The 9,760-nt window shown below is 33.2% G+C and overlaps 1 pseudogene; it reads right to left on the bottom strand.

Annotated features, from left to right (window-relative positions):
* Positions 1–3,779: 3,779 nt before the first annotated feature.
* On the bottom strand, positions 3,780–4,213 carry LOC120147613 (annotated as a pseudogene).
* Positions 4,214–9,760: the final 5,547 nt, after the last annotated feature.

Genomic DNA, 9,760 nt, shown 5'->3' with positions numbered 1-9,760 from the left:
TATGATATGAGCCAGACTTTACAGACACCAAGCTTCAGTTAAATCCTCATAGTATACTCATTTTTAGAGTATTTTTATCAGCTTTGTTTATATATTTCAATTCCTTTTTAATTTATGAAAATAGCTTTGACGATAAAAGGAAACTAAAAAAGAAAGATGGAGTGGAGTCTGTCAGTAAATATTCAGTTTACGTAAGAAAAGTCCAAGCTATGGTCTCCTGTTTCAATCTTTTTGTACTCCCAATAAGTCCAACATTTATGCTTATGTGGAATATTTCTAATGGTGACAGGAAAAGGACAGGAGATGGTGGAGGTAGGAGATTGGCTGCCTTTTCAGTCTTTTGACCAAAGTTTAAGACGGCAATAAAAAGGACAAATTGCGCGTGGCCTTCCGTTTTTAATATCTTCAAACATCCTTCCGTACTAAAATTAAGGCCGACTTTTATATGTATATAAATTAGGTTAAAATACATCAAATGTCACTTAATTATTAGTAAAGTTATAAATAGATTATTGCATTTAAAAAAAAATAGAAATAGATCATTTAATTAACCAGTTGTTACAAACAAATTACTCGACATTATGTGTATAATGAACGTTAATTTTTAGCTAAAATGGAGTAATCTAAGATAATTGATAAATTTAATATATGATATTATAATTGACAAGATGAGTAATTCGACTATAATTTAAAAGTTAATTTTTATTTCGTTTTAATGACAAAATAACTTATTCGTGACAATGAATTAATTAAGCAACATGAATGTAATTATTTTGGAATTTAATAACATGTGTATAGTTTTACTAATAATTGAATGACTTATAATGTAATTATATTTTTTGTAATAAAATATACTTCATGCTACCTATTTTAAAATATGTTTAACAATCGTTATACTGTGGGTCAAAGCCCATTGGGCTGAGTAATGACTTCCTGATGTGTTCTTTTTAATTTCTCCTTTCATATTAGATTTAAGATTAGAGCTAGAGTCGAATTATTGGTTGAGTGAAATTAATGATTAAAGTGTGTATTATTTTTTTAGGTTCTAAATTGGTATGTACGTTGTCAATTGTATATGAAGTACAAAAAATGTTATACAATAATTCTAAAGTCTTTAATGATTTATATATATGTTTATATAATTATAGAAAAAAATTATGTTTATTTTTAAAAATCAATGTATTTATCTTTGAAAAGGTAAAAATAATAACAAAAATTCTAGACATATCCATAGTGATAGTAGAGCTAATAAAAAGTATAATAAGGCGGGTCAATTATACAATGACAATAAGTTTAACAACATTTTACTATTTTAATTAAAATAATTTTATAATTTATTTTATTTATAAATAGATGAAATTTAAAATGATTCCTCATATTCGCCAACTGTCAGGTTTGAAGGCAAATTAAGGGTAATATCATATAACAATGAACAGTGGGATAAAATATGGGTAAATTACATGTTTAGAACTCTAACTATCATTTTTATTCCATTTGATCATCTAACTTTTTTTTCTTTCAAAATCATACTTAACGTTTAGTTTTTCTCTCATTTTGATCAACCACCATTAAAAAATTAAAAGAACTACTAATGTTTATATATATTGTTATGATGACATGTTAGCACACAATATTACTATTAATCTTTACCGACGTGACCAAAAATAAAACCAAAACTAAACATGTAATTACCCTAAAATCTCTAAAGGGTCTATTGATTTTCGGTGGCTTTAAAAGATACTTCTAGACTTTCGTTTTGGTTGTATCACTAACACTAAATTGTGATATATATTTTTTTTGATAAATTTAAAATTTAATCTTAATTTACCTAAAAATGGGAAAGAAATATACTTAGAGAAAAAAAAGGGAATGTTCCTAAACTCTTCCTTAGCTTATTCTACATCATGCATTTCATGCACATATATATCGGGAATAATAATAGAGAGAACAATTCTTTAGACAGATGTGCCCCATTGGAAAAGGTGGCAGATGCACTGCTACACATCCACCACCTTATATGGTCAACTCCTAATTTCATGTGTACGGATCAACATAAAATTTTTATGTTAAATAGGATATACTTTTAATTTTAGAAGAATAAATTTATAAAATTTTAAAGGTGAAAATAGTTTTATCAATTAAAATTATAAAAAAAAAATGTATGTTAATTTCCAATTTTCAGATGGAACCCTAATTACGGCAAAACGAGATATGTTCTGGAAAATTAATTCACGAGATAAAGCACTCCCAAGATTAATTGCTCAAATAAGGTGAAATCCACAGTGTTGGCCGAGTCTTCCCGGCGAGCTACAAGAGATTGCATGTGCCATGCACGTCCCAACACGCTGGGCATCCGAGGCCATCGACCGAGGCCATCCGAGAGATCGAGGCCATCCGAGAGTATCGAGGCCATCCGAGAGCATCCGAGGCCATCCGAGAGCATCCGAGGGAAGCCGAGCGAGCTATGCGAGGGAACCGAGGGAAGCGAGCGAGGGTAGCGACCTACAAGGTCGCCCGGAGGGCATGGCGACCTATGTTGGGACGTGCAGTGTCATGCAACACGTCATTCTCACGTTCATCTCTCTGTTTGAGCAAGGGTAGGTCGCCGGAGTGCATGGCGACCTACAAGGTCGCCGGAGTGCATGGCGACCTACAAGGTCGACCGGAGTGCATGGCGACCTACAAGGTCGCCCGGAGTGCATGGCGACCTACGGCCAACACTGTGGATTTCACCCTATTTAAGCAATTAATCTTGGAGTGCATTAGTCGTAAATTAATTTCTTTCGGAACATTATCTCGAAAGTTTTACAATTACATCTGTCCTTTCAGTCCTTGCTCATAAGTTATCTCTCTCTCATCTCCTAGCCCCCACAAATAAGAATAGAATGCGAGGAATTGGAGTATAATAGTATCTTTTTAAAAAATTTAATTTTCATATAATTTATCTATTTTATGTATATATTTTTATTGATGAAATAATTTTACACTTTTGAAATTTGATAATTTAATACCCCCTAAATTTTTAATATAACTTCTTAAGTTCACACTGCATAACATAAATTTTGTATTTATCCTTACACATCATAACTCCAAAGTAAAGAAATAGATATATATGTTTAGGTTCCACTTAAAAATATTTTTGATTATTTGTAAATTGATCGAATCTAATTATTAATTTTTTAAATTAAAGCTTATTTAATCTGATATAATTTATATTTTATTTTAATTCACTAATTAAAAAAAATTATGATGATAGAAAAATTAGTCTAACCCGAAATTTTTTAGTTGATTCAACTTTATTAAATCGAATGTTCACCCCTATCAGTCCAATCTGTCTTAAAAATCCTGCTCCATTTTCATGGACGAGTGAGCTCAAAGGTAACACGGTTGCTGGTCGATCGTCAGCCATTAGTCTTCTAAACTCTTAAACATCCCATTCCCATTTCCATACATTATATATTAGAATCATATTAGTAAAGAGCAACATAAACAAAAATGAAATTTTAAGTGACAAACTCTGGAAATCATTATATATATAGTTTCTTTTGATTCGTACAGAGGAGGGAGCCATTACATTTCGTTCTTGAAATCAAGATTAGTGAAAAACAGAAACGTACCATCAAATACCTACCAACAAGAAAAAAAAAAACGCAAGACCTATAGTCATTGTTGTATCCAAAATGAAGGAGAGCACTCCAATACCACACTACTACTCTTCCTCTGCCATACTTTTTCGTACGGTCTTTTTATTTTTTTACTCTTTTTAAAGCGTAACGACGGAAGCTAAAGAAAAATCAGAGCCAGAGAGCTCCGGCTTGTTGAGTAGAGGGACAAGTGTGCCGTTGATGTGAGAAGCCATGACCCTATCCATTGCACCCACAAGCTTCCCTCCAATGAAACAACAGGAACAGCAGGAGAGGCACCCATCAGCCTGATCAAAGCCTTCTCCATATCACTCCCTCTAGGGTCTTGATCCAGTTCAATCACGGTTGGGTTAACTCCCATGCCACAAAAGAGCCTCTTAATGGCGTGGCACATGCAGCAGCTGCTAATGCTGAAGATAACCACCGCATTCTCCGAAGCCAACCTCTCTATCTCTCAAATGGATCCCCGGCAACAACAGCATAGTCCTCGTGGTCGGCATGTAAGATCCCATGAACTGTCGTCTGGCAATTCATTTCACTGCCTTGAAAATTAGTAGAGACAGAAGAAGTTTTGGAAATTTGGGACTTTGGCCTTGGCTTTAGCTGGTAGTGACGAATACATAATGTTTTTCGACCCGTTGGTATTTATAGACTGGAGAGAATCCAAAACATTATGCTACTATTATATTTTTTTAATAAAAATAGAGTGAAAATCTCATGAAATTTTATTCTATACAGTATTAATAATAGTATGATGAGGTGGAGTTGATAGGACGTGATGAGGTCGAATGTGAATATTCTCAAGGGCAGTGATACTCTATTTATGGTGAAGTTTCTTTGATTTGGGCGGTTTCTTCGTTCCTTTTTCTTTCCAGAGAAAATCTTAAAAAGAACAACTAAGAATGAATATAGTCGACGTGTATACTTGGTTTAATTAGGTTTCAATCAGAGTTTTTCTCTTTGCGTTTGACACGTATTCTCTACCTTTTAGCATGTTAAATTATTGTTTTTATTTAAATTCTTTGACTATGAAAAATAGAGTAATCACTCACAATATTATCGATATGAACCTCTCAACAATTTTCATATAGGAAGTCCTAATTTAAAATCCCCCAGAAAATATCATAATATTTTTTTTTAAACTAAAATGATTACAAAACATTATATGTTCTAAATACTCTTAACCATTTGACATTGAACTTTCAACTAATCATTTGGCAATGGGGTAAGTTGATTCATGCAAAATCTCATAATAATTTAAATGGAATATCGTTTGATTAATTAATCAACATCTAGAGAGAAGGTTCTAGATTTAGTTTTCTTCTTAATTGTATTAGACCAAATTTTTATTCAGGTCTTTTAAGAGTCATTGTATGCCATGTTTCTTTTAAGTATGGCACATCTAACCAATTTTCTCATAATAAACTAAACTAAACATTTATTATCCAAATTATTTGCTACATGTGGGACTCACATAAACAACATTATCTGTTTAGCATCTTTGACATGGAAGATAGCTTCAACTATGTAAGAATTTGATCTTTATCATTTCAGACTAATTTTCCAGTTCAGTTTATTTAAATATATATTTGAAATGAACTCATCAAACGACCTCAATAATAAAAGTGAGTATTTTATTTATAGTTTTTGGATTCGAACAGTGGGTCTGCAAGAATGTGCGTATTATCAATGACTAATAAAGATTCTGAATAGATACTACTTATAATCACCCTACTATTCAACTGATAATATCATCTGATAAAATTTCTTTTCCCCACGGGTGAGCACATGCAATGTTGCTGCCATGGCTCACAGCAGGGCGCCTAGTGTATGATGCAGCCTTGTCCAATATTTATGCAACAATGCCTGTCTTTTTGTTTAGTTTCTGCTCACGATCATGAAGTAAATAAGAATGGAGAAAATGATTAAAAAATACACACCTTTTTTAGATTAAATTAAAGAGGGGTGTCCGTATATGACCAAAAAGAAAAGGTTTCTGTTTTTTGCAGGATTAGAATTGGAGAGGGAAACAATGCAAGGGGTATAGATTAGCGTTAAAATGGAAATGGGGGATGAGGAAAAAGAAAATGATATTATTCGATTGTGCTTGTCGGATTCTTTTCCATGCACGTGTTTCTTTTTATTTAGTGGAGTTTTCAAGAATAATTAAATTTTATTCATGAAATTTTACCTAACTTAAAATAGCTCCTAATATGTTAGACTGAAATATACATGATAATCTTCGACAAAGTGAGATAATTTGTACTATCTCTTCCATTTACCTTTTACTGCTTGCCAAAAACAAAGTAAAAGAAGAGAAAAAAGGGATACTGTGAGGTACTAAGTGAATGGTGATTCAGAAACTATAATGCGTGCTACTAGCTGTGGTAAGAGATGATTTTGATGATTCAACTTTCAAGCTTTTGGGACGAGAAAATGCATGCTTTTGACAAGAGAGTGACTTTGAAGTTTGAGGAATAATGTACACGCTGGATATGATATAAATTACATGCATTGCATGCATTCCCATGTACTTAGTCTAAGTATAGCTGATGCCATCTGGGAGTGCTCAATTGAACCCCAGCCACGAGATCAAATTGGTCAAAAAGGTAAGCAGATCTTGGAGAAGGCGATCATGTTGATGAGATTATAGCCGTTGATATGCTGAGAGAAGTGATCGAATGGTGGGGTTTTGATTTATTCCACGATTAGAACAAGAACAAGCTAGTGGCTGCAGAACAGCAGAAGCTTTGCTTATAGTATATCATAATATGAAAAATATAACTATTGACGGGGTATGGCGTGATGGAATCGCCAGCTTTTTTCATTGTTTTATTGCGTTCAATTCAACGATTATCCCTTCACTTTATCCTTCGTTTTCTTTACCTTTTATAGTGAAAAAAAGGTCAGAGACAGGTTTCAAGAATGGTAATTTAGGAACAATATTCATTTCCAAAGCTCCCTCCTAAGGTATGATGAAAATAAGGTTTTTGATGGAAGCTTGTTTGTGGTGGGAGCCAAGTTTAAAAATATTTAATGATATGATGGAAGGAAGTGAGTGATAATGGTGTCGGAGAAGGTAAATAAAGCAACCCACAAAACTGTTATAAAATATTCTAAAATAATGGTAATGATTTTTAGAAGGATAATGATATTTTTATATCAAAAATACATTTTTTCCAATTAAAAGAAGAAGTTAATTGATTAAGTATGGCATGATCGTTTTTATAATGGATATCTACAATATGTCACATTAGTTATTGAAATTATTAATTTTTTTATACTTTTCTAATAAATAATTTAAGGTTAGTTTGTGACACCAAACTCAATTAAATAAAAAATTAATAATATGTATATATTTTAATTTTAAATTTTTTATTCTTTTGTAAATAAACTGTTATAGAATTTGCAATCCAAAAAGTATATATAGAACTTAAATTTCATAATTTAATTAATTAATAATAATTATTAAAAAAAATATTATCTATAATTGTATATTCTGATCCATATACCATAGAAAATATAGAGTAATTAAATCATAGCCAACTTAATTATTTAAAAATGTTCTACATAATTTATATTTTATGCTTCTAACCACATTACTTGCATGTTAATTTCCGCCTTAAGGTTTCTTTGTTTTAAATGAGATAGATTTATATGTGGGTTTAATGTCTATCTTATTAGAGCTAGGGACGGGCATAGGATCCGAACCCGACGGTTCCGACCCGATCCAATTGGTTGATTTTTTTAAATCAGGTTCAATCGGGTCGGGTTTGTTTTTTAAAGGTGATATTCGGGTCGGGTCGGATTCGGGTTTAGGGTAAAAAATAATCGACCTAATCCGACCCGAAAAAATATAATTTTACTTGTATATTTAGGAAGAATTATAATATATTCCTCTATATTATTTTTTCAATTAAATCATTGTTTTATTAAATAAATAATATTTTTTATTATTTCGAGTCGGATCGGATGGGGTTCGGATTTTATCTAAAAAATCGAGTCGGATTCGGGTTGGGTGGAGGGTATATTTTTACGGGTGGGTCGGATTGGCCGAAACCCAACCATGACCATCCCTAATTAGAGTACATTAATTCAAATATATGAAAGATAGAATAAATACATGATTTTAAATTACAAAATATAAAATATACTTAAGATTTAAACTACAAATAAAATAAATATACCTCCTAAATGTATTTCTATAAAAATAAAATGCATTATCTCTGATTGAAACACCTCAAATGCCTTCATCATCCCAGTTTCCTAACCAACGCAAATATATTAATTTACTGCACATTTAAATGGATAAGACAAAGTACATAGGCATCGAAAATAACTCTAACAAACTTGCATTATATTTGAAAATGAACCTTACAATGAGCAAGATTTTTACATAATTTTGAGCCCTTCGTGGTTGAAAGATGGGGTTTAAGTTGGCATCGGTCGTTATGATCTTTGTCGGCTGATGTTCCCCGGCGGCAATAGACGACCAGGCGACTAAAAAGGTGACATCCGAGTGGTGTTTATAAAAGAGCCTACTGCGTTCATGGCTTGGTTGTGCCGATCAGAACGCTCTTCTCAAATCGGCTCGTTGATGATTTCCTTGTAGCACCCGACTGTTTCCACCACTTGTATATTAACGGTGGAACTACTTCAGTTCATGGCCCATTTCCCCACTTTCAAATTTGTTTAAGGCCATTCATGTGACGCTGAAATCAGTAACGGGTGTTTTTTTTTTTTTGGAATAATAAAAGGGGTAAGAGCCATTACAAGAACTAAAATCCAAGAAAAGGAGGACCATGAAGTCCCTTTGCAAGTAAGAGCTAATTCGGGGGAGGTTCCATGAAAACTCTAGTAGAGTCATTGGAGGAAGATGATAGCTTTGCCATAAAATCAGCTGAGAAGTTCGCTTCACGTGGATCAAGAATTCTACAAACCAAGTCTTCAAGACTATGTTAGCGATAGCTCGGACAAGAGAAATAGGGCTCAAATGCGCTGAGGAGGAAGTAACAAGATTTATCGCTTCACAGCAATCAGTTTGGCATTGAACTCATTCAAAGCCATTGGACAGGCGACGCAGAGACCTTCTAAAATACCCAGAGCTCTGCATGAAGGGGCTGAGAAAAACCAATGTATTATTAAAGCCTATTAACCAGTCACCATAATGATTCTGATAAGCCACCTGCATAGCTAGCAGAAGTGGAGGCTGAAACCGAACCATCAATGTTTAAGGTAACCCAACAAAAGCCAGCAGGCTTCCATTGGATTAATTCTTGAGCACGGGGAAAGCTCGAACCCGGTTGCAAAAGCGAGATAGGCTGGAAGTCTTTGAAAGAAGTCGGATTTGGCACCTTAGGAATATGCACAATGCTTGTGCGATTGAGAGCAGGTTCAATGTCCACTCCAACAAAAACATATTGGACCATGCAAGTAATAGAAGGGATGACGATGTCCCAATGCTTCTAGTAAAATTGGGCATGAAGGCCATCAGCACCCGGAGACTTGAGAGGAGACATGTCAAAGTGCGCATCTTTGATTTCCTCAAAATCTGGAATTCGATCAAGTTTGTTGAAGGTCAATAATATCAATGATTGGGAAGCATCCAGAAAGCGGAAACCTTCATGAAGGAACATTATCCACAGAGTAAAGATTGCGGAAGAACCTAACAACTTCTTCATTAATGGTTTCTTCATCAGAGCACCACTCACCGGATGAGAGTTGAATAGATGAATTCTTGTTGAAAATATTTTGATATTTCGATATAACAAATAAAATATCATTGAATTTTAAGATTTTATATTCAATTTTAAATTATATATTCGATTAAATTATTCGAATATCAAAATATTACTTCAAGTTTATAAATGTCAATTTTACTCCTTACTTAAGTGTAAAATTGTGTTTCAATCTTAAAATATTTTTGAAACAATTTTTATAAAGTATTTCGAACCTTAATCGAGCCAAAAATAAGTTTTAAGTAAGGATGTACCGATACACCCATAGGATGTACCGATACCCCTGAATTTCGAATGTAATAAGGGTACCAATACATAGCCTAGTGTACCGATACCCCTCATGTTATAATTGGCTCCGAGAAACATCGAATGTAATTA

This window comes from Hibiscus syriacus, unplaced genomic scaffold, assembly GCF_006381635.1.
Source record: "Hibiscus syriacus cultivar Baekdansim isolate YM2019G1 unplaced genomic scaffold, ASM638163v2 tig00110940_pilon, whole genome shotgun sequence".
Lineage (NCBI taxonomy): Eukaryota > Viridiplantae > Streptophyta > Magnoliopsida > Malvales > Malvaceae > Hibiscus > Hibiscus syriacus.
The sequence above is the reverse complement of the archived record's forward strand: the minus strand, read 5'-3'. Positions and strand labels throughout refer to the sequence as shown.